Raw genomic sequence first — 25,670 nt, forward strand, 5'->3', positions numbered from 1 at the left:
CTCCCCCCCCCCCCCCCCCCCCCCCGCCCACCCCAGGGAGGAATTGCAAGCTCACAGGTATTTTGAGTCAGTTTACCTGCAAGCACATTTTGAAAGGTAAACTCTCCATCGAGTTTCCCTTAGAAAATGTGGAGCCTGCTTCACCATAGTTGCTTTAGTATCCTTGGACTTTGCATCTGCTTTACAAAAGTCTGCACCTTTTCTGATGATTCTGCCCTCCCTCAGCCCTGCTGTTTTGAGGTGCAGATACAACTACCCTCAGTGCGAAACAGTGCAGGTAATTTTATCCACAGAGTAGGATGGCAATTTTTAGACCCCAGTGTTATCTGGGTAAAATCTGTTGTAAATTGACCTCAAACAGTTTAATATTGTCACCTGACACCGTGTTGATGATGACATTTTACTAGTTGACGTATATTTGGAAACCAAAAAAAAAATGTTTATGCGGTCATTGTAGCGCCTAAATTTACTAAACTACTTTTCTGAGGCAATGTGGGGGAAGCCTGAAAATCTATATTGCAAATTATGGAACTCTTATCTCACCTGAGCAAAACATAGCCTCTCTTTCACAATGGATAGAGCTACACTGCATTCAACTCAGTATTTCAGAGCTGGATGAATGTAATATTGCTGCTAAAATAATGAGGCAATGTACACATTCTGAAAGTGGGTTGTCAGAGGCCAGTCGTATCCACAGTACCAGCAATGAGCAAACCGTCAGGGGAGAGTGTGAAGTGAATGAACAGCTTTTGATGTACAGGACAAAAGCGCTGAGAAGTGTAATAATATTTAATAATTCAGACAGTTTAAGGGCATAATCTATAATGGTTAGAAAAAAATGTGGGTTCGAGTATGTGAAGATGTTTTAAATGCAGGAAAAAATAAGTTTGCCCAGGATATTTTAAAACAATACATTTCCATTGCTATTTAAGACTCCTACCAGAACAATTTCTTACATATTGTACATGCTATTTATTATATTTCTACATATGTTAGGGGCTCGTTTGCCTTATATATAATGGAAAAATAGGGCAAGTATTTGCAGCTGAAGTATTTGGTAGCACTTGCATTAAGCACTGGAATCAGATGTTTGTCTTGGTTTGCACATGCCCCCTACACTTTGACACTAACTCAATGACAGGGAACTTTGTATAGCATTAAATGAGATATGAGACCCTATATTTTACCACTGTAAAAAAAGTCAGAGACCTCTAAACATTTCAAGGCAACATACTATACAATAAAACAGTCTATCTTAGATAAAATAACTGAAGTTACAATGTTCCGATATTGTTTGCAATTATTCCCCAGATAATGGTTGCATTTTCAGAAAGTTATATTAAAGATCAAGTATTGTGCTGATGGAGATCCTTGGAGAATTACATGTACTGTATATAAAATTGCAATCTCTACATACATCTTTCAATTCATATCTTTTAAACTCAAGAAGAATAGCACCAAGGGACCAGGTTATCCTGAAACAAATTATTGCTGCTTACACAATGTTTTGAGAATGTAAACATTTCAGTCATGTTTCATATATACTGCATATTTATTTTTGTTATTGTGATAAATGTATTCAAAATCCACTTGACCCTCTATCTCCCAATCACACTGGAGAATTACACCAAATGATGACCCCCCCTGACTTCTCCAAAATCAATGCCTTGCTATCCCAGAATTGCTTGCCTTCCACCCTCAGAGGCAGTAATCAATAGGGGTGTGCATTCATTTTGAACTTAAATGTAAAACACAACTTTTTTTTTTTTTAACTTAAAAAAGTGATGAGGCGAAAACGATCGGATTTCCAACTTATTCAACATAGCTATGTTGAATAAGTTGGAAATCGCGATTGTTGATCCTAAATAAAAATTTAAACCCCTCACCCTCCTTAATCCACCCCCCAAGACTTACCAAAACTCCCTGGTGGTACAGCAGGGAGTCAGGACGTCATTTCTGAACTCCTTTGCGAGGAGCACGTGACGTCGGCGTCACGTCAGAGTGACGCGGCGTCACGTGATTCCCCGCGCGATCGCTCCAGGGGACCCTCGTTGCACCCAAAAGGAACTTTTGGCCAGCTTGGGGGGGCTTCCTGCTCTGGAATTTGTTGCCAGAGGATGTGAATAGTGCAATTAGTGTAGTTGGGTTCAAAAAAGGTTTGGACAAGTTCTTGGAAGAGAAGTCCATTAATGGCTATTAAGTTTACTTAGGGAATTGCCACTGCTATTAATTGCATCAGTAGCATGGGATCTTTTTAGTGATTGGATAATTGCCAGGTTCTTGTGGCCTGGTTTGGCCGCTGTTGGAAACAGGATGCTGGGCCTGATGGATCCTTGGTCTGACCCAGCATGGCAGTTTCTTATGTTCTTATCATTTCAGTCACCCTTCCCCGCACTTTCTCCAGTGCAGCTATATCCTTTTTGAGATGCGGTGACCAGAATTGCACACAGTATTCAAGGTGCAGTCTCACCGTGGAGCGATACAGAGGCATTATGACACTCTCCGTTTTATTTTCCATATCCTTCCTAATAATTCCTTACATTCTGTTTGCTTTTTTGATTGCCACAGCACATTGGGTTGATGATTTCAATGTATTATCCACTATGATGCCTAGATTTCTTTGCTGGGTGGTAACTCCTAAGATAGAACCTAACATTCAAACTTGTTCAAGTTTGAATGTTAGGTTCTCCAAACTTCTACTATCCATTCCCAAAGAAATTGCCAAACCACTGGCAAACATATGCAATTGTTCTTTGGAACAAGGCTCAGACCCCAACTTTCTCAAACAAGCAGTGGTCAAACCAATCCTCAAAAAACCTAATCTCGATCCCTCTATCCTTTCCAATTTCAGACCTGTTTCCAACCTCCCCCTCCTAGCTAAAATCCTTGAAAAACTAGTCAACTCTCGCCTCTCTCTCTACCTTGAACAACACAACATTCTTTCCTCAACACAATTTGGTTTCAGGAAGCATCTTAGTACCGAAACCTTACTCCTTTCTCTTACCGACACCCTAATCAAAGGAATTGATTCTGGTTCTTCTTTTCTGATTGCCATGTTGGACATCTCTGCGGCATTCGACACTGTCAATCACACTATCCTTATCAACATCCTAAAAAGTATTGGGATCTCGGGTACTGCCCTTTCCTGGTTACAATCTTACCTGCAAGATCGCTATTTCACTGTCTTAATTAATCACACTGAATCTGAGCCCATCAGTCTTGACCATGGTGTCCCCAGGGATCCTCTCTCTCTTCCACCCTCTTCAACATTTACATGCTTCCCCTTAACACCCTCCTCACTAACCTTGGTATCAAACACTTCGTCTACGCAGATGATGTGCAAATCCTCTTCCCATTCTCTGACTCCCTCCAAATCACTCTCCAGAACTGGGAATCCTGCCTCTCATCCATCAACCACCTCCTCACGGACATGCACCTCGCTCTCAACCCTCATAAAACTGAACTCCTCATTATCTCCAACAAACATCCATTTCTCCCTATCCCCCTCTCTCACTCCACTACTCCCTTCCCCTCTCACACCCATAACTTGGGTGTACTTATTGACAATCAGCTCTCTTTCAAACCCTTTATTAAATCCATCCTAAGGGACTGCTATTATAAGCTACAAACGATTAAAAAACTCAGACCTTTACTACATTTCTCTGACTTTCGCACAGTACTACAGTCTATTATTTTCTCCAAAATAGACTACTGTAACGCTCTCCTCCTCGGCCTCCCCTCCAAATACACTAAACTGTTACAACTCCTACAAAACACCGCTGTATGTATCCTTTCTAATTCCAAAAAAAGAGACCATATTACACCTAAGCTTATCGAACTTCATTGGCTACCAATACAATCACGAATACGTTTCAAAGCTCTTTCCCTCATCCACAAAAGCATTATAAATGACAACCTCCAATGGATCAACCCTCCTCTCCTTCCTCACACTTCCTCAAGACCCACTCGCCCTGCCCTCCAAGGAACACTCCGCACCCCCTCAATCAAGTCCACCAAACTTACCTCCACTTTGAACAGAGCCTTTTCTCTTGCCGGCCCCACTACCTCCAGATCTTCGTACAGAAACCTCCACACCCAAATTTAAAAAAAAACTAAAAACATGGCTGTTCTTACAGGCCTACCCTTAACTTTCCTCCCTCACTGAGAACAATTCCTAAATTTGGTTCAATCGAATCAATTGTTTTAATAACTACGTCAGTCCCCCTCTCTATATCCCTTCTCATCAATTTCCCCTGAGGAACCATTTTTATCCATTTACTTATCTGAGCTCCCCATGATCCCCTCCTCAAGATCTTTATGTAACTTTCTATTCAGCATAGATGTTTATTTTACTGCCCTGTAAATTTTTCCACGAGTGTCACTCTGAAGCGACCAAGACTTTCTGTACCTTTGTACTTGAGCTCACTGTATCTCGTTCTTTAGTACTCTAGAATAATATTTTATTTATTTATTTAATTAAAAGTATTTATATACCGTTTTTCAAAACGAGGTTTTTTTGTCAAAATGGTTTACATAGTAAAATGAAAATAAAATAAAATTAAATAAAATTAAATTAAAAATTAAATATAAAAAATAAAATTAAAAAATACAGAAACTGGTATATACCTCATGGTAACAACAAATCTAATTAAATAAACAGAGCTGGAGCTGGGCCATAATACATTTTATGGAAGGGAAAGGTGGGAAAAAATGTATAGGAAGGAGGGGACGCCTAAGGTGGGAAACATGAATGATGTTAAGCATTAGGAGTATGGAAGGGGTTGTTAGGTTACTGAGTGTTGATTATTTGAAGTAGTGTGTTGTGGATGGATGTTAAATGCTATTTGAAATAAATATGTTTTTAATGACTTCTTAAATTGTTGGGTATTGGATAATGAGCGAAGTAAATTGGGTATGGAATTCCAAATGGTGGGTCCTGCTACAGAAAATGCTCTTCTTCTGGTGATATCAAGTCTAGCCTGTCGTGGAGAGGGGATGTCTAATAAGTTTTGAGTTAGTGATCTTAAATGACGGGTGGGTTTGTAAATGCGGAGTAATGAGCACAGCCATGTGGAGGATGAGTTATGTAATAGACCGTGAATAATGGTAAGAACTTTGTATTTTATTCTGAATTTTATTGGTAACCAGTGTAGGGATTGAAGAATGGGTGTAATATGTTTTCGAATGGGAGTACCTGATAGAATACGAGTGTGCATGTGACTGTGTCAGAGCTTGTATTTGTGTCTGTGTCAGAGCTTGAATGTGTGTGTGTCAGAGCTTGTATTCATGTGTATCTGTGTCAGAGCTTGTGTGCCTGCTTGTGTGTATCTGTGAGAGTCTGAGTGTATATGTGTCAGAGCTTGTGTTCATGTGTATGTGTCTGTGTCTATGTGAGAGCTTTGTGTGAGAAGTTGTGTGCATGCACGGTATATGTTTTTGTGTCTATGTGAGAGCTTGAGTGTATGTCTGTGTCAGTGCTTATGCTAGTGTATGTGAGTGTGTCTGTGTGAAATCCTGTGTGCTTGTGTTTGGGTCTGTGTGAGAGCCTGTACCCCTTTGAAAATATGCCCCAAAAGGTGTCTGTAAGGGAAAGAGAGCAAGTGTGTATGAGAGCATAGGCATGTATATAAAGAGAGTGAATATGTGTGTGTGTGTGTATGTGAAGATAGTTTGTGTGATCCTACCTCCCCAATCCATGACAATCTGAAGGTGACTGGAAATCAATGGAGAGTTAGAAATGTTTAAATCCTTACTAGTTTTAATTATTGGGTTTAATTTGATGTTTCTACTGTTTTGAAATATTTTATTGTTTTTTGGGGAAATATTGGTACATATTTTAATTATTGGATTTTTTTATACAGCAATTGTTTTGAAATATTGTTTTGGTGTTTGGGAAATTTTAGATATTCTATTTGTTAACAGGTTTCAAATATTTGTTCTTTTTATGTTTAAGATTTTACTATTATTATTGATGTTTTATATATTTTTTTTATTTTTTAATCTGTTATGAAGAATGGCAGTGTTTCAGTTTTCACAGCAAAAGAATGTGCGGCAATCAATTAAACTGGACAATAGCACTATAAATGAAGCATAAACAATTTAAGTGTTTCAGTTTTTCCATTATTGCTCTGCTTAAAGAGGCTGGCTTGTTGTGGCCTCCAGTTCAGTTCTTCTTAGCATGTTTCAATTTATACTTTCTGTTCTCTTTATTCTATATTTGGTCAGGGTCTGTCTTTTCTCCATGTGTGACTGAGGTGAGGTATTCTGCTACGTTTAATTTATCTTTAGTGATCTATAGCAGTCTGATTTGTTCTGTTTTCCTAATAGGAAGTGTATTAGTGTTCTAGGGCTTGATGTAATATCTGCAGTGTTACATTTTCACAAATAAGGATGTTACTGTTTGCAGTTAGGGTTGTTTTGGTATGGGAGGTTTACTACATTGTAATGGTAATCCTGTTTATTCATGGCTTTCTGAGGGCCAAGCCCACACCCAGCACATATTACAAAAAATTAAATTCCATAGGAGTTCCAAGTGTCTTTTTTCTGGTTAGCACAACAGCAGTGCATGTTGTAAGTGTTTTTGCCTCAGAAGACTGGACTTTTGAATGTTCTTTCTTCATGTAAAATCTGTTCTAAATTCATAATTGTGTAGAGCATCTGTACAGGGTGGGTGTGTGGGGGGGGGGGGGGCGCGTGGGGGTGTGCAAGGCTGTAAGGTTTGCTTAGGGTATGTAATACTGTTCCCTTGACCATGGGTTATGTTTGGAGGGGGGTGAAAGTTTTTAAAAATATAGGCCTGGATTTATCAAAATGCACTAAATACCGCATGCGATAGGAAAAGGGGCATGTTTTATGATAATAGTGCACTTTGCAATAAACAACCTATCTTAGCACTTCACATAGATATTACTGCAGACTGTGATAACTTTTTTGCACTTTGTACCACAATTGTTGCAATTCCTACCTAGGACCACTGGGGGGGGGGGGGGGGAGGGAGGGAGAGACTAGCTATAAGGCCCTCATACTAGGTAGGTATTTATACCTCTATAGGAGACCCACCAAGCTACTCGAGGTAAGGTTTAAGTATTAGTGTTAGAGATGTGAATCGGTTCCGGTTTCGGATTCATGGTCTATCAGGAAATTATTTTTCCCGCAGTCCAATCGGTATTTTTTTATCGGCTGTGCTGAGCCAATAACCCAAAAACACAGCCCAACCCTTTAAAATTAGTTCTTTAGTAACCCCCCCCCCAAATTTATAAGTACCTGGTGGTCAAGTGGGGGTCCCGGGAGCATTCTCCCGCTCTCGGGTCGTCGGCTGCCAGTAAACAAAATGGCGCCGATTGCCCTTTGTCCTTAGCATGTGACAGGGTATCCGTGCCATTGTCCATGGGTGACAGGATATCCATGCCATTGTCCCCCAAGACAAGATGGCGCCGGCCATCCATTGCTCCTACCATGTGACAGGGGCTGACCAATGGCACCGGTAGCCCCTGTGACATAGTAGGTCAAAGGCTATCGGCGCCATTTTGATGTGAGGCAGGCCCAAAAGCCCGACGGTACGGAGGGAGAAATCGTTCACGGAAGGGGAGGGTTTGGGATGGTGGGGGGGGGGGGGGTTGTATTTAATGTATTATAGTAAATTTTAATGCTTGGGGTGGGTTTTTTTGAGCTTCATTTTCCCGTGTTGTTTTTTGGGCCCGTTTCATTTTTCCCCATGTAGTTTTTGTTTGTTTTTCAAAAAAACTAACCGAGGAAAAATGAACTTTACTTTACCCCAAAGCGTCCGACTCAAAAAACGACCTGGTAGAAAAAAACAAAGCTCATCTCTAGTAGAGAGTACATCAAGCTAGGTTGAGAGAACATTGCACAAATCTCATCTTTGGGTAAGTTTCCTCACTCCGAAGGTCTTCAAATCTTCACAAGAGTGCACTGTTCTTTATGTACGTACCTGGTACCTGGTGGTCCAGTGGGGGTCCCGGAAGCAATCTCCCGCTCTTGGGCCGTCGGCTGCCACTAATCAAAATGGAGCCAATGGCCCTTTGCCCTTACCATGTGACAGGGTATCCATGCCATTGGCCGCCCCATGTCACATGGTAGGAGTAATGGACGGCCGGCACCATCTTTAAAAATGGTGCAGGCCAGCCAGTGCTCCTACCATGTGACAGGGGAGTAATGGACGGCCGCCGCCATCTTTAAAAATGGTGCGGGCCAGCCAGTGCTCCTACCATGTGACAGGGGCCGGCCAATGGCACAGATACCCTGTCACATGGTAAGGGGAAAGGACCATCAGAGCCATTTTTATTAGTGGCAGCCGATGGCCTGAGAGAGGGAGATCGCTCACGGGACCCCCCCCCCCACTGGACCACCAGGTACTTGTAAAATGTTTTTTTTTGGGGGGGTCAGGAGAGTGGGGGAAGCTAAGGGATCTGTTTTAAATGGTTGGGGTGGGTTTAGGGGTTGTTTCTGTGTGCCGTTTTTCCCGCCCTCCCCCAAAACAATAAGAGAATCCCATGAACAATTTTGTGGGGTTTTCCTATCGTTTTCGGGGAGCCCCCAATTTCTAACGACTTTGAAAATATCGTACGATATTTTCAATCATCAGAAAAACGATTCACATCCCTAGTTCCTATCACATGGGATATTTAGTGCATTTTGATAAATCCAGGCCTATGATTGGGGAAGGGAGGTATTAAGTGGGCAGAGAATGGAGATGTGAAATATTAAAGTTAGAAAGAGGAGGTGAGTATGCACCTGACACAGTTGTGATAGCAAGGTTGGAGTCTGCAAATGTTGCATGGGCAGACAGACAATCCAAGGTTGAGGCTGCAGAGAGCACTGTTTGCCCTTATAGTAATGGTGAGTGAGGGAGGTAGAAAGGTGAAGAGAGGGGGAGGAGTAATGCAAATGGGAGGGGATAATCTTTTCTCCATCCGGGGAGCAAGGAGGAATCTAAGGGAGAAAAAAACAGGTCTGGAAAGGCCTGTAGCAGGATGATTTCTTCTCCAAGAACTTGTTCAAACATTTTAAAAACTAGGTATGTGCTAACTACCTTTAGCAAATCCTCTGGCAATGAATTGCAGAGCATAACTGTGTGTTGAGTGAAAAATAATTGTTTCTGATTTGTTTCAAATGTGCTACCTACTTACTTCATGGAGTGTCCTCTAGTTTTTAAATGGATTTTTCCTACCTGTAGGTCACATTGTGGCCCCTCTTGTGACTACCCATGCACACCTTAACCCCCTCCACCCCTAGTAGCCACCATCTAATTACCATATGAATCTCTCCTGTTGAATTCCTGCTGCAGACCTTTCCAGTCCTGTTTGTTCTCCCTCAGATTCCTCCTTGCTCCCCGGATGGAGAAGAACAACCTTTCATTGTCCACCATCAGGGACACCAGGTGGGCAACATCCCTGGGGGTGAAGTTGGGCTGTCCTGTAGGTGGTGGCATGGCTGAATAAGCCTGCCCCAAAAGAATTGGAGGTTGTGCATCATGGAAGCATACATGTAAGGGATGTACAGAGGGATGCCATATGTTGCATTCGGGATTCGGATTCGTCGGGGGGCAGATACGTTGCATTCGGCCATATGGCGCCCCGATACATTAATATGTCGATTTCTATTCGTTCCCCCACTAAAATTAAATTAACTACAAGCCCCCACCCTCCTGACCCCCCTAAGACTTACCAAAACTCCCTGGTGGTCCAGCAGGGGGTCCAGGAGCCATCCCCTGCATCATACCCTCAGCTGCCAGTTTCGCTGGACCACCAGGGACATTTAGCAAGTCTTGGGGGACCCTCCTGACCCCAATAAGACTTGCCAAAAGTCCAGCGGGGGTCCGGGAGCGACCTCCTGCACTCCGGCCGTCGGATGCCAGTACTCAAAATGGCGCCGATTGCCTTTGCCCTCACTATGTCACAGGGGCTACCGGTGCCATTGGTCAGCCCCTGTCACATGGTAGGAGCACAAGATGGCGCCGATGGCCATGTGACAGGGGCTGACCAATGGCACCGGTAGCCCCTGTGACATAGTAGGTCAAAGGCTATCGGCCCCATTTTGAAACTGGGACCGAGAGTGTGAGTGCAGGGGATGGCTCCTGGACCCCCCGCTGGACCACCAGGGGGTTTTGGAAAGTCTTGGAGGGGGGGGGGGTCAGGAGGGTGGGGGGTTTGTTTAAATTGGTTTCTTTAGGCTGCCGAATAATTTGGCGAAGATTCGTGTATTTGTGGGGAATCGCGATATGTTTCGCTTCCCCACGAATACAACGAATATGGCCACATCCGTTGCAGATTGCCAATACGTAGGGACCGAATGCACACCCCTAATACATGTACAAAGTTGCATGTAAATGAGAAACAATGCACAAATGTTCTCAACGCATACGTTAAATTACAATTGGGCACACATGATATAAAATTCATGTACATGTGAGCACAAGCCTATATGCATGTGAACATGGGCCTCCCATACATTTCTTTTAAAGATGTTCTCCCTCTTTATTAATCACCATACATGTTGTATTTGGTTAATTTTGTGTAAAAGCATGGAGATCAACCATGAGACAAACTGAGACTTAATTATCTGATTTCTTAACTTAGCTATAAATTACTTTCTCATGATATTGATTGGAAAGAAGTAGTAAATGAAAGGCAATCCTACTGAAAGGAAAAAAAACATCTCTTATGTAGAAAATAAATCTCTTAATGTCACTCATTTCTGTTCAAATTGAAACTGAATAAATTTTGGCTACAAATATCCTAACTGAATATAATTGCTGTAAATGTATATTATTCTGATGACAACACAATGCAGTGCAATTGCTTTCAGTTATTCACATTTTAACAATTGACCGACATGCAGTTGCTAGAGATGTGTGTGTGATTTCCTTAAAAGAGATAGGTTGGATCGTCTGATGACTTAGTGGACTTGTGAGAAAATTGGCTTTTAATCTCTAGTCTGGTTAAGGTTCCTCAAGCTGGCCAGAGACACTGGGGAGGCAGCACTCACAGCCTCCAGGGGAGAAAGGAGAAAGAAAAATCACAGCCATCACTCAAAAGTGACACCTAGTAACCAGACTCTGAAGTGCATCCATAATGGTTTCTGAAGAGACCTGTGGCTCATGGCCAAGAAAAATATCTGTAATAACAGGGCTACATGGGAAGGGTGAAAAAAACTTAATAAAGGCCCAAGACAGGTGTAGACTAAGGATCATTGCTCCGAAGCAACAGTATATGGTAGCTACTATTGAGTTGAAAGCTGAAAAAGGGCAGAGATGACAGCTGTGCCAATAAGGAGAGATTGCCATCTGCTTTGATTAACCAGAAAATTCCTCAGGTTTATTTATTCATTGTAACATTCAAAATGATAGCAGATAAATGGCAGTTAATCTGTCCAGACTGTCTAGATTCTTCCACTCTGGCTCTCTAGAGGTCTACACTAACATTTTTTGTCTTCTTTTGTTTTTCATTTCAGATCTTTTTTATTTAACTTTGTTGATTATTTTATTTTGCTTTGTTTATTTGAAATGAAATAAACAAACAAAATGTAGAAAGAAAAAGAAAAACTACATTGAAAAAAAGTGGCATTTCGTGCAGTCCTGTCTCCAAATTGCACATTAACCCCCATTTCCTCCCCTTACAGCCCTCCCTTAATTTACCCCGTAGCTGATATTTGCATTACTCCAGTAAATTGAACCTTATCCTGCATTTTCTTTAACTATTTTACATTGTGAGAAAGTAGTGTGGTTGTTGTGTCAGACCAATTGAATTCAGGGAAATAAAGGTAATTAGAAAATACAAATATCTATGTGTTGCGCTGGAGGTGGAACCTTGGCCTGGTGCAGGATTGGTGTGGCCCTCTGAGGGATCCCCAGGGGTGCCTGCTGCCAGAAGGCGGAGCACACTAGGAGACAGAAGCAAGCTGGAGCTACACCCGTAGCCCGAGAGTGGAACATCACACTGGGACCCCCCCCACTAGACCCCAGGTAATTTAAGACATTTTGGGGGGTTCGGGAGGGTGGGGGATTTATTTTAAAGGGTCGGGGTGGGTTTTAGGATTGTTTTAGTGTGCCCGAGAGTGGAAGATCACACCGGGACCCCCCCCCCACTAGACCCCAGGTAATTTAAGACATTTTGGGGGGTTCGGGAGGGTGGGGGATTTATTTTAAAGGGTCGGGGTGGGTTTTAGGATTGTTTTAGTGTGCCCGAGAGTGGAAGATCACACCGGGACCCCCCCCCCCACTAGACCCCAGGTAATTTAAGACATTTTGGGGGGTTCGGGAGGGTGGGGGATTTATTTTAAAGGGTCGGGGTGGGTTTTAGGGTTGTTTTAGTGTGCCCGAGAGTGGAAGATCACACCGGGACCCCCCCACTAGACCCCAGGTAATTTAAGACATTTTGGGGGGGTTCGGGAGGGTGGGGGATTTATTTTAAAGGGTCGGGGTGGGTTTTAGGGTTGTTTTAGTGTGCCCGAGAGTGGAAGATCACACCGGGACCCCCCCCCACTAGACCCCAGGTAATTTAAGACATTTTGGGGGGGTTCGGGAGGGTGGGGGATTTATTTTAAAGGGTTGGGGTAGGTTTTAGGGTTGTTTTAGTGTGCCGTTTTCCCGCCCTCCCCCGATTTACGATTTACACGATATTTAAAAAAACAAAACTGCGACGATCCGATTCCCTCCCCCCCCCAGCCGAAATCGATCGTTAAGACGATCGATCACACGATTCACATCTCTAGGGCCTGGTGGTCTCAGAAGCAAAGAGAGTGTCTGAATGAAGCGCAAGGATCAAAACCAGGGTATCCATCCGAGGATGGTCAGACAAAGCAAAGGGTCAGTGGTCAGGATGTGGTCGGGGCAAGCAGAGGTCCAGGTATCAGTCCATGTGTGGTCAGAGGCTAGCGGATGTCAGTACTGGGTATCGGTTAAAGCATGGCCAGAGGAAAGCCGAGGTCAGTACCAGGTATCAGTCTGAGAAGGTACAACCTAGGTTGCAGAACGTGGAACAACTCAGCAACGAAGAAACACAGGAAGGACCACGGGAACACAGGAGCAATGCAGGAACATTGGAACGAGAACAGGAACACAGGAACAGACGCGGGAACACTGGAACAAGCATGGGAACGAGGACGGCAACTAGCTCACACAATGTGACGACCCATTTGCCAAAGCAAGGAATGGAGGTCTGAGCCCTGCTTTTTATGTAGGGCTCAGGTGACATCATCGCTGGGTGCCGCAGCGTGGTTTCACACCGCGGCGCCTTTAAAGGTTGGCTCTGTGCACGCACGCATGCCTAGGGGCTGACTGTAGGAAGGCGTGGCATGGGCCGCGCCAAAAGGGATGCAGAGCACCAGAGCAGGAGGGAACCGGGTCTGTAGTTGAGGAGGCCGAGGAGCTAGGAGCCCGAGGGCGCTGATGGCTAGCTACGACCGTGGGAGAGACCGGGGGAGCAGTCAAGACTTGGTCTGGAGGTGAGCAAGGCCGGTCGCAGCCCTAGCATGGCCGGGGCACGCATCGGTACTCCCCTCTAGGCCTCCCCCTCATCAGCCTAGGCTTCTCAGGGTGCACTTGATGGAAGGTTTGCAGAAGGTCCTTGTCCAGAATATTGTGAGAGGGTTCCTATGAGTTTTCTTTGGGTCCGAACCCCACCCATGACAGGAGATACTCTCAGCATCTTCTCCTATGACGGACATCTAAAACTTCCTTTACTTGGAGGTAAGCTTCCGGTTCCGCAGAGACTTGGGTCAGAGATGACAGTCGTCATGAGGGCCAAGACATGACAAGAGGCTTGAGGAGCATGATGTGGAACGTGTTGTGAATGCCTAAGCTGGTGGGTTGGTGAAGCTGATATGTGACGGCCCCCACTCACTGCAAAAACTGGGAAAGGGCCCACATATTTTGGAGCCAACCTCTGGGAAGGTAAACAAAGTCAGATATCTTTGGTGCTACACCATACTTTCTGGCCAGGAAGGAACGTGTGGGCAGAGCAGCAATGGGCATCAACAATCTTTCTTGCTCGCTCAGCGGCCTGGCCCAGTCCCTGTGTGACTTGCTCCCAGTAGTGCTAAATTGACTGGGCTGTTGCTTGAGCTGCGGGCGATGGCACATTCAGAGGACTGGAAGTGGCAGATGGGGCTGCCGGCCATAGATGACGTGGAACGGGGAGCTCCATGTGGCAGCTGCAATGTCGGTGTTAATCACAAATTCTGCCCATGGGAGGATATCAGCCCAGCTGTCCTGCTGGTTGTTTATGTAGGACCAAAGAAAGGCCTTTAGGGCCCAGTTTGTTCGTTCGGCCTGGCCGTTCACCTGAGGGTAATAAGCGGAGATTAAGTTTAGGGTGAAGTTAAACTTGCGGCATAAGGACCTCCAATACTTCACAATGAATTGTGGGCCTCAGTCTGACACTATCTCCTGTGGGAGCCCATGGAGGCGAAAGACATGTGTTAAGAAGAGGCGCCTCAGTTCGGGAGCAGAAGGCAGGTAAGGCAGAGGTATGAAATGGGCCATCTTTGAGAAATGGTCTATGATGACCGTAATGCTGCGGAGCATCTCCAGGGTCCGAGCCCGACCGGGGTGACCAGCAAGTTGAGAATCGTGGGCCTAGTGTAATACTTGCTGTGATTGGGCAGTAACAGCTCGATTAGGTAACAGCTCGATTGGGCAGTTAACCTTCCAGAGAGGTGGTAAGATGTTGGCTTGTTGCTTTGAGAAGACATCTTGGTAGTCAGCGTAGGGCGTAGGTAGCCCAGGAAGGGTCATGGATGTTAACATAGGTATGGACGGGGACACTCAACATAAACAATGTGTCTGGTACCGAGGACCCTACTCAATGAGCTGGAGCAACTCCCAGTCGAAGTATGGGGAGTGTAGTTGTAGCCAGGGTAGGCCGAGGACAATGGGGTGTATTGACCATTTCAGGACCAAGAGAGGAATCTCTTCATCATGGAAAGTCCCTACGGTCAGCCGGATGGCTAGGGTGTGATGGGTGATGCGGTCGGGTAAGGGTTCTCCATGGATGGAGGCTATTCGCAGCAGAACCTCAAGGGGTTGAGTAGGAATCTGAAGTAATGTGACTAACTCTTCCAGAATAAAATTCCCACCAGCCCTAGTATCTATGAGGACGGTGGTGGAAAATGAATGTGTCTCCCTGAAGAGGGAGACGGGAAGCAGTAGTTGAGGGCCTGTAACAATAGTGTCCAAGCTCGGGACCCCCACCAGGCTTAGGCTTTGAAGTTTCCCGGACGCACCGGACAGGTCTGGATATGGTGGCCTGGATCCCCACAGTAGAGGCAGAGATCAGACTTCCGCATTCAGAGGCATTCTTCGTGAGTAAGACGACCGCGGTTGATCTCCATTAGTTTTTCCTTTGACGGGGAAACCGCCAGTGGTGCCCTTGATCTGGGGCTAGAGGACAGAGGTGGTTCCGGGGCCGCTCATCGTATGGCTCTGACTTCCCGATGCCATTCCTGGAGGTGGTGGTCAATCCACCCGACCAAGGAGATGAGATCCTCCAATGATGCAGGAATCTCTCGAGCTGCTAGTTCATCTTTTAGAGTGGATGACAGTCTTTTGAGATAGTGTGCCCGCATGCAGTCCTCCTGCCATCCCAATTCTGTTGCCAGGGTTCGGAATTCCACGATGTATTCTGTGAGGGAATGGGACCCCTGGTGGAGGTGGAGGAGATGGTGTCCAGTGGCCACCTGTTGGCCTGGGTCATCAAAGATGAGTCGGAATGTAGAAATGAAGTGAGGGAGCTGCTGTAGTAAAGAGTCAGAATGCTCCCAAAGTGGGGAGGCCCATGCCAGGGCCTTCCCCTCCAAACGTGAGAGGATAAACTTGATTTTGTCACTTTGTCTGGAAACAGAGAAGGTTGTAGCGCAAACTGCATGTAACACTGGTTAATGAGGCCTCGGCAGAGAAGAGGGTCCCCATTGAATCGGAGAGGAGCTGGGAGGGCCAGCAGTGCCTGTGAGGGTGATGAACCAGAGGAAGCGTTATTAGCAAGAGTCCCAGGGTTGGCCATGGCGGACTCTTCAAGTTGTGACCATAGTTTCTCCATCGAGGTGGCCAATGCCTTGAGGTATTGCTGCTGCTCCCGGACATGTGTAGCCAGGCCCAGAATAGCCCGCAAGGCAGAGGACGCTGCTGAGTCCATGGCCTTGGCAACCTGTTGCACTGAAATTGGACTCTTGGCCTGGCGCAGGATTGGTACGGCCCTCTGAGGGATCCCAGAGGGTGCCTGCCACCAGGAACTAGAGAACACTAGGAGACAGAAGCAAGCTGGAGCTTCACCAATAATGGCCCGGGGGCTCCGCGGGTTGAGCCTTTGGATTCCCGGGCTGCCTGGCTTAGGTGGGCCTCTGGGGGTCTCCCAGAGAGATGGTGGAGAGGTGTGCCCACAAGCAGTAGAGGTGCGCAGCTGACGGTGAACAGACGATCTAGACCGAAACAGAGAGTACTGGAGACCACGGGTACAAGGCAGGAACTGAAGGCCCTCCAGGCAGGGTTCCATGTAAACCGGCATGATATGATTGTATCATGAATGCCGGTATAGAAAAGCACCAAATAAATAAATAAATAAATAGACAGCGCCTAGTGGTCTAGCTCGAGGAAGGCTGCAGACAGCATCAAGGCAGGTGAGCCTGGTGGTCTCAGGAGAAGCAAAGAGAGTTTCCGAATGGAGCACAAGGGTCAAAGCCAGGGTATCTATCAGAGGATGGTCAGCCAAAGCAAGGGTAAGTTCCAGGTACCGTGTTTCCCCGAAAATAAGACAGTGTCTTATATTAATTTTTGCTACCAAAGATGCACTAGGCCTTATTTTCAGGGGATGTCTTATTTTTCCATGAAAAAGAATTCATATATATTGTTGAACAAAAAAATGAACATTTATTATATTCTGAATAGTTGTCTGGTTATGCTGGTTTGTGATGACAACTAACTGTGAATCCTGCAGGGTAAAGAAATCACAGCTGCATGCTCTGGTGTTCTGTGCGACGGGCATGCTCCCAAATAAAAACTTTGCTAGGTCTTACTTTCGGGGGAGGTCTTATTTTCGGGGAAACAGGGTATCAGTCCAAGCATAGTCAGAGGCAAGCAGAGTTTAGTTCCAGGTATCGGTTCAAGCGTGGTCAGAGGCAAGCAGAGGTCAATTCCAAGTATCTGTCCAAGCATGGTCAGAGGCAAGCGGAGGTCAATTCCAGGTATCGGTCCAAGCGTGGTCAGAGGCAAGCAGAGGTCAGTACTGGGTATCAGTCCGAGAAGGTACAACCTGGGTTGCAGAACATGGAGCAACTCAGGAACAGGCGCTGGAACACAGGAAGGACCACAGGAATACTGGAACAAGCACAGGAACATGGGAACACTGGAACAAGCACAGTAACTCAGGAAAGAGGACCGCAACTAGCTCACACAATGTGATGATCCATTTGCCAAGGCAAGGAATGGAGGGCTGAACCCTGCCTTTTATGCAGGGCTCAGGTGACATTATCGCTGGGCGCCACGGAGCAGTGTCCTGCCATGGCGCCTTTAAAGGTTGGCCCTGTGCGCACGCGCGTGCCTAGAGGCTGACTGCAGGAAGGCGTGGCACGGGCCTCTCCATGCCACGAGGGATGCGGAGTACCGGAGCAGGAAGGAACCGGGTCCGGAGTTGTGGAGGCCGAGGAGCTAGGAGCCTGAAGGCACATATGGGTAGCTACGACCGTGGGAAAGAACAGGGGTGCAGTCGAGGCTGGGACTGGAAGGTGAGCAGGGCCGGTCGCAGCCCTAGCACGGCTGGGGCGCGCAACACTATGTTGATGTCTTTTGTTATTGGTCTAGCAATAAAATTTTGGAATAACTTGATGCAATGATATTATATTAGTACAATATATATTATAAAATAGACCAGAACTTGAACAGATAGAACATACTTATTTATGTATTTATTTAATATCTCTTATATACCGACAAACGTTGGGAACATCTCGTCATATGCTGCTTGATGTACTTTTCGGTCACTGTGCAGATAGCTAAGCTGGCCAGATAAACTTATCCAGCTAATTTTGGAGGTATATTCAGTAATGCAGCTGCACTATTTAATATAGCTAGCTATCTTATGCTAAAATTAAATTATACAGATGTTATTTTAACATCTACAGTAAATCTAAGAATGTGAAAAAGTATAAATATGGACTTCTCTACTAGACAAAGGAGGAAAATCATTTAAAGTGTCTTCTCACTACTTTTAAAAAGAAAATAAATTATAGCATAGTACTTAGTTTAGATAATGCATTTCTGAAACAAACCTCCCTGCCCCAATTTAAATATAATCCATAGGAAGGTTAATTTTATAACAATCCATGTAACTTAATGCATTTCAAAACTCATAAATAATGCCAATATTCAAACCAAACTTCTGGATTTAAGATTCAAAATTATCTGAAATAACCTACAGAAAGTTGCACCTGCTCTATGAGCATATTTTTTAAATCAAAAGTATCCCTGAAAATTCTAATCCTGCTCCCTGTAAATCCTAACTCTGCCTGTTTTTTATGCACATAAAAGTATTCAAGTAATTAGGTTATGTGCATACTTTTATGCACACAGCCCCCATGCAATATTATAGCAAGGCATATCAACCTAATAAATTAAGGTTGACCGACGTGCCGCAAATGCGCAGTAGAGAGCAGCTCTACCGCGCATGCGAGCACGTCGGTCACAGTGTGCCTCTTAAAAATAAAAATGGCGCTGTAGGTACGGCGGTGGCACAGGACCTCTAAGAGCCTGGAGCGCGGTGCGGAACATGGACAAGACCAGAGCGGTCAGCGGCGTGCACCGTCCCAAAGATCACACAGAGCGGTTGGCGGCATCGCGCAAGGGGGGAGGGAGGGACAGACGGACGAAGTAAAAACCCGGAGATCTACTGAGGTGAGGAGTGACTGATGGAGAGGTGAGAGGGGAGAGGGAGGAGGGAGAGGGAGGAGGGAGATAGGAGTGACTGATGGGAGGGTTGAGTGATGAGTTACTCAAAGGGGAAGTGGTAGGGATGGGGGTAGAGAGATTGACTTTCACAAGGGGAGGGGGAGGGAGGAGTGACTGTTTAGTGTGATGAGGGGGGATTGACTTAGTGTATTCTTTATTTTGAGGGCGGAGTAATTAGTTGATGTGGGAGAGAGAGTGACTGCGGTAGTGTGGAGGGATTAGTTAACTTGTATGTTAGTATTGTTTCCTTATGTAGTAGTGAGGTGGAGATGATGATTTAGCTCCGGTGAGCTTGTGTTCGCTGTGAGGGATGGAACTTGGCAGAGATGATGGAGGGGTCACTTGAGGGAAGATGAGGTGACTTAGGTGCTGAGGTTCTTGTTAGAGCTTAGTTACTGCGTTCGCTTTTTGCTTTCTGTTCTCTCTCTGCTTTCCTTGCTTTCTTTTCTTCGTTTTCTTTCCTTCTTTTCTTTTTTCTTTTTCTCTCTCGTCTTGCCTGTCTTTTCTCCTCTTCTCTCTTTTTTGCTTTTTTTACTTTCGCCGTCGGGGGGGAAGGAAATGATCCAAAAAAAATGTTAATGTAGCCCGTTTTAACGGGCTTAACGGCTTGTACACACATAAATTCATGTTTTATACACATAAATAACTTTGAAAATTACCCCATAATGACTTATATTGTTGTGAGAATAAAATCAACTTATAAATATTATAAAAGTACAATCTGTTGTCCTTTTGAAACACTTCTTTGCTTTTGCCTTTATTTATGTTGGTATCAAACTTAAACTGATCCGCCAGCAGTACTTTTATTTCCACTGTATCAGAAGATGGATATGGCGTGGTGAAAACAAAAAGCCCTATAGGTAGTAATTTTAACTCTCAGATGTGTTGTTAGCTTTGAGTATCTTGTTAAACTCTGACTTCTCAAAAACATAATAGCAGAGCTATTTTCCAGCTGTGTTAAAGATGCCTTAAAAATAAAATTGTCCTGAAATATGTTTGTCATAACTGAATATTTGACTAGGATTTGGAGAGGGATATCTTGTATTATTTTAGGCTGTGGCAATATAGATTCAGTGTTAAAAATTGTCATTATACTACATGGTAACACACTAGGGAGGAATGAGTCAGTCTAGATTTATTTCAAGCTATAGTCAAAGCAAGGGAAGCTAGAGTGGCTCAGGTTATCCAAGTCATTGCTGTCTCCTCGTTATTCAAATATGGTTTTGGATTATATTAGAAACACGTTAGCACGATTCAACAAGATCTGACCAGGTCCAGTGTGGTCTCATTATTTTATTATTTTTTATTTATGCAATTTCAAGAATCCAAAGGAAAACCAATAAACATGTAGCAATCAAATAAATAGGAAAAGGGAAAAAGAAAAAAAAGAACTATGTTATTATTCCATGTTCACAAATCTTAGGGATCGAAGTCTCTATTCAAACGAATAACCTTATTTAAAAACACAAGAAAAGAAAGAAAATCACAAGGAGCCATACCTAACAGAACTTTTAACCTATCTGAGAGATCAAATAGTTGTTGATGTGGAGGACATTCCTTCTAAGAAAACTAAAAAGTCATGGGATAGGAGGCGATGTCCTTTCATGGATTACAAACTGGTTAAAAGACAGGAAACAGAGACTAGGATTAAATGGTCAATTTTCTCAGTGGAAAAGGGTAAACAGTGGAGTGCCTCGGGATCTGTACTTGGACCGGTGCTTTTCAATATATATATAAATGATCTGGAAAGGAATACGATGAGTGAGGTTATCAAATTTGTGGATGATACAAAATTATTAAGAGTAGATAAATCACAAGCGGATTGTGATACATTACAGGAAGACCTTGCAAGACTGGAAGATTGGGAATCCAAACGGCAGATGAAATTTAATGTGGACAAGTGCAAGGTGTTGCATATAGGGAAAAATAACCCTTGCTGTAGTTACACGATGTTAGGTTCCATATTAGAAGCTACCACCCAGGAAAAAGATCTAGGCATCATAGTGGATAATACTTTAAAATCATCGGCTCAGTGTGCTGCAGCAGTCAAAAAAGCAAACAGAATGTTAGGAATTATTAGGAAGGGAATGGTTAATAAAATGGAAAATGTCATAATGCCTCTATATCGCTCCATGGTGAGACCGCACCTTTAATACTGTGTACAATTCTGGTCACCGCATCTCAAAAAAGATATAGTTGCGATGGAGAAGGTACAGAGAAGGGCTACCAAAACGATAAAGGGGATGGAACAGCTCCCCTATGAGGAAAGGCTGAAGAGGTTAGGGCTGTTTAGCTTGGAGAAGAGACGACTGAGGGGGGATATAATAGAGATCTTTAAGATCAAGAGAGGTCTTGAACGAGTAGATGTGAATCGGTTATTTACACTTTTGAATAATAGAAGGACTAGGGGGCATTCCATGAAGTTAGCAAGTAGCACATTTAAGACTAATAAGCTCTGGAATTTGTTGCCCGAGGATGTGGTTAGTGCAGTTAGTGTAGCTGGGTTCAAAAAAGGTTTGGATAAGTTCTTGGAGGAGAAGTCCATTAACAGCTATTAATCAAATTTACTTATGGAATAGCCACTGCTATTAATTGCATCAGTAGCATGGGATCTTCTTAGTGTTTGGGTAATTGCCAGGTTCTTGTGGCCTGGTTTGGCCTCTGTTGGAAACAGGATGCTGGACTTGATGGACCCTTGGTCTGACCCAGCATGGCAATTTCTTATGTTCTTTTTTTTTAATTCTTTATTTATGAAATGTATAACTGTTGTTAATCACAGTGGGCCAGATTTTAGTACCTACGCGCGGGTGTAGATTTGTGCGCGAAACCCAGCATGCACAAATCTATGCCCGATTTTATAACATGCGTGCGCAGTTGCACGCATATTATAAAATCCGGGGTAGGCGCACGCAAGGGGGTGCACACTTGTGCACCTTGCACACGCCAAGCCCTAGGGGAGCCCTGATGACTGTCCCTGTTCCCTCCGTACCCCCCCCCACCTTCGCTTCCCTTAGCTACCTAACCCACCCCCCAGCCCTATCTAACCCCCCCCCACCTTCCATTACCTTCCCCTACCTACCTAACCCACCCCCCAGCCCTACATAACCCCCCCAATATTTATTTTGGAAGTTGCGCCTGCCTCTGGGCAGGCGTAAGTTGCATGCGCTGGCCAAATGCCGGCGCATGGTCCCCTGGCACAGCTGCTGTGCCGGAGGCCTCAGCCCCACCCCTTTCACAAAGTCCCGGGACATACGCACGTCCCTGGGCTTGTGCCCATCGCTGGGCCTATGCAAAATAGGCTCAGTGCGCGTAACCCCCCATGCGCGTAAATCCAGCTTGATTTACACGTGTAGGGCTTTTTAAATCTGCCCCAGTATGTACTTTGGCACAGAAACATGATATTAAGGCAATTAAAAAGTAAACAAAGGGATGATAACTTTCAATGCAACACATGAGCACATATGTGCACGCATTCGTCGGCCTGCACCCAGGGATGTGGCCATTTTATAACTTACGCACATATATTCATTCGTGTTATAAAATAGCCTGACAGCGTGCACTTGTACACTCAATTTTAAGTGGTTGCGTACCTGTGTGTGCAAAAGCCGCTTCTACCGTGTAAATGGGGGGAATTTTAAAAGGCACGCACACCAACACCATTGCCAGTTTGCCCAGTTTGCCCAGTTAAGGGATAGCTCTTCCAAATCCTCCTAGTTTATTAGCCTCTCTTCCCCCCCATTAGCCATGACCTTTAAAACACCGCTGATTAATCTAGATTATTTTGTTTCTATCTTACACATCATCCATAGCAGAAGTATAATTACACAGCAGGAGACCTTAGCACGAGTAAGTATTTACTCACAAATTTCAAGGTAAAATCCTGGAATGTCCATGCCCCACCCAGACCACTCCCATTCCCTGCCCCTTTTTAGAAATTTTTGTTTTGTGTGTGCAGTGGCATATACCTGCGTTTTCCAGGTGGCTTTTAAAACCCACTCAGCATGCACCGGCAAGACATATCCGCTGCAAGGAAGATGGGGCAATGAAGAAGCACTATGGGCCGACTTAAAAAAAGATGGGGCATCCATTTTTATTGGAGTGGTTTACAGGCCTCCAAACCAAAAGGAAGAGCTGGACAGAGATGTGGTTGAAGATATCCACAGGATAGGAAAGAAAGGAGAAGTGGTGATCGTTGGAGACTTTAATATGCCAGATGTAGACTGGAAAATCCCATCTGCAGAATCTAATAATAGTAGAGAAATAGTAGATGCCCTGCAAGTAGCTTTGTTCAAACAAATGGTAATGGAACCCACCAGAGAAGGAGCTATACTCGACTTAGTGCTCACTAATGGAGATAATGTCTCAGACGTCCAGTTGGGTGCCACCTCAGCACCAGTGATCATCAAACGGTATGGTTTAATATCACAAAAAGGACACGGAAAAGAAGCACAAAAACCCAAGTTTTGCTGTTCAAAAACACAGACTTTGATGAAATGGGGAAGTACCTGGAGGAAGAACTAAAAGGCTGGGAGAAAGAGAGAGATGTGGATCAACAGTGGACCAATCTAAAAGGAGCAATTACCAAGGCAACTAATCTATATGTTAGAAAAGTAAAGAAAAGCAAAAGAAAAATGAAACCTATCTGGTTCTCAAAGGAGGTGGCTGACAAAATAAAGGCTAAAAGAACAGCGTTCAAGAAATATAAAAGATCCCAAAAGGAGGAGCACAAAGAAGAATATCTGGTGGAACTGAGGGAGACAAAGAAATTAATCAAGATGGCAAAAAGTCAAGCAGAAGAGAGGATTACCAAGGAGGTAAAGAGTGGTAACAAAACATTTTTCAGATACATCAGTGAAAAGAGAAAAGTTCAAAGTGGTATATTGAAATTGAAAGGTGGAAAGGATCAATGTGTGGAGAGAGATGAAGAAATGGCAGAAATATTAAATGAATACTTCAGTTCTGTGTTCACTAAAGAGCACCCTGGAGAAGGACCTTTTCTTACTCAATATACCTCTCTATGCAGCCCAGCATTCTTCTGGCTTTAGCTATCGCCTTGTCACATTGTTTCGCCGACTTCAGATCATTAGACACCATCACCCCAAGGTCTCTCTCCTGCTCCGTGCACATCAGCCTTTCTCCCCCCATCGAATACAGTTCATTCGGATTTCCACTCCCCATATGCATGACTCTGCACTTCTTGGCATTGAATCTCAGCTGCCATATCTTCAACCACTCTTCCAGCTTCCTTAAATCCCGTCTCATTCTCTCCACTCCTTCCGGCGTGTCCACTCTGTTGCAGATCTTAGTGTCATCCGCAAAAAGACAAACTTTACCTTCTATCCCATCCACAATGTCGCTCACAAAGATATTGAACAGGAGCGGTCCCAACACCAATCCTTGCGGTACACTGCTTAAAACCGCTCTCTCTTCAGAGAGAGTTCCAAGAAACTGGAGGGGAATGGAGTAGATGTAACTCCATTTACAGTAGAAAATGTATGGGAAGAGCTGGTGAAACTGAAAGTGGACAAAGCCATGGGGCCTGATGAAGTTCATCCCAGAATACTGAGGGAGCTCAGAGATGTGCTGGCAGGTCCGCTGTGTGACCTGTTCAATAGATCCCTAGAAACGGGAGTGGTGCCGAGTGATTGGAGGAGAGCGGTGGTGGTCCCGCTTTACAAGAGTGGGAACAGAGAAGAGGCTGGTAACTACAGACCGGTTAGCCTCACTTCGGTGGTGGGAAAAGTAATGGAGTCACTGTTGAAAGAGAGAATAGTGAACTATCTACAGTCGGGAGAATTGCTGGACCAGAGGCAGCATGGATTCACCATTGGAAGATCCTGTCAGACAAATCTGATTTACTTTTTTGACTGGGTAACCAAGGAATTGGATCAAGGAAGAGCACTCGATGTCATCTACTTGGATTTCAGCAAAGCTTTTGACACTGTCCCGCACAGGAGACTGGTGAATAAAATGAGAAGCTTAGGAGTGAGTGCTGAGGTGGTGGCCTGGATTGCAAACTGGTTGACGGACAGAAGACAATGTGTGATGGTAAATGGAACTCTCTCTGAAGAGAGAGCGGTTTTAAGCAGTGTACCGCAAGGATTGGTGTTGGGACCGCTCCTGTTCAATATCTTTGTGAGCGACATTGTGGATGGGATAGAAGGTAAAGTTTGTCTTTTTGCGGATGACACTAAGATCTGCAACAGAGTGGACACGCCGGAAGGAGTGGAGAGAATGAGACGGGATTTAAGGAAGCTGGAAGAGTGGTTGAAGATATGGCAGCTGAGATTCAATGCCAAGAAGTGCAGAGTCATGCATATGGGGAGTGGAAATCCGAATGAACTGTATTCGATGGGGGGAGAAAGGCTGATGTGCACGGAGCAGGAGAGAGACCTTGGGGTGATGGTGTCTAATGATCTGAAGTCGGCGAAACAATGTGACAAGGCGATAGCTAAAGCCAGAAGAATGCTGGGCTGCATAGAGAGAGGTATATTGAGTAAGAAAAGGGAAGTGATTATCCCTTTGTACAGGTCCTTGGTGAGACCTCACCTGGAGTATTGTGTTCAGTTCTGGAGACCGTATCTCCAAAGAGACAGAGACAAGATGGAGGCAGTCTAGAGAAAGGCGACCAAAAAGGTGGAAGGTCTTCATTTAATGACTTATGAGGAGAGATTGAAGAATCTAAATATGTACACCCTGGAGGAAAGGAGGAGCAGAG

Source organism: Rhinatrema bivittatum, chromosome 10 (genome assembly GCF_901001135.1).
Source record: "Rhinatrema bivittatum chromosome 10, aRhiBiv1.1, whole genome shotgun sequence".
Classification (NCBI taxonomy): Eukaryota; Metazoa; Chordata; class Amphibia; order Gymnophiona; family Rhinatrematidae; genus Rhinatrema; species Rhinatrema bivittatum.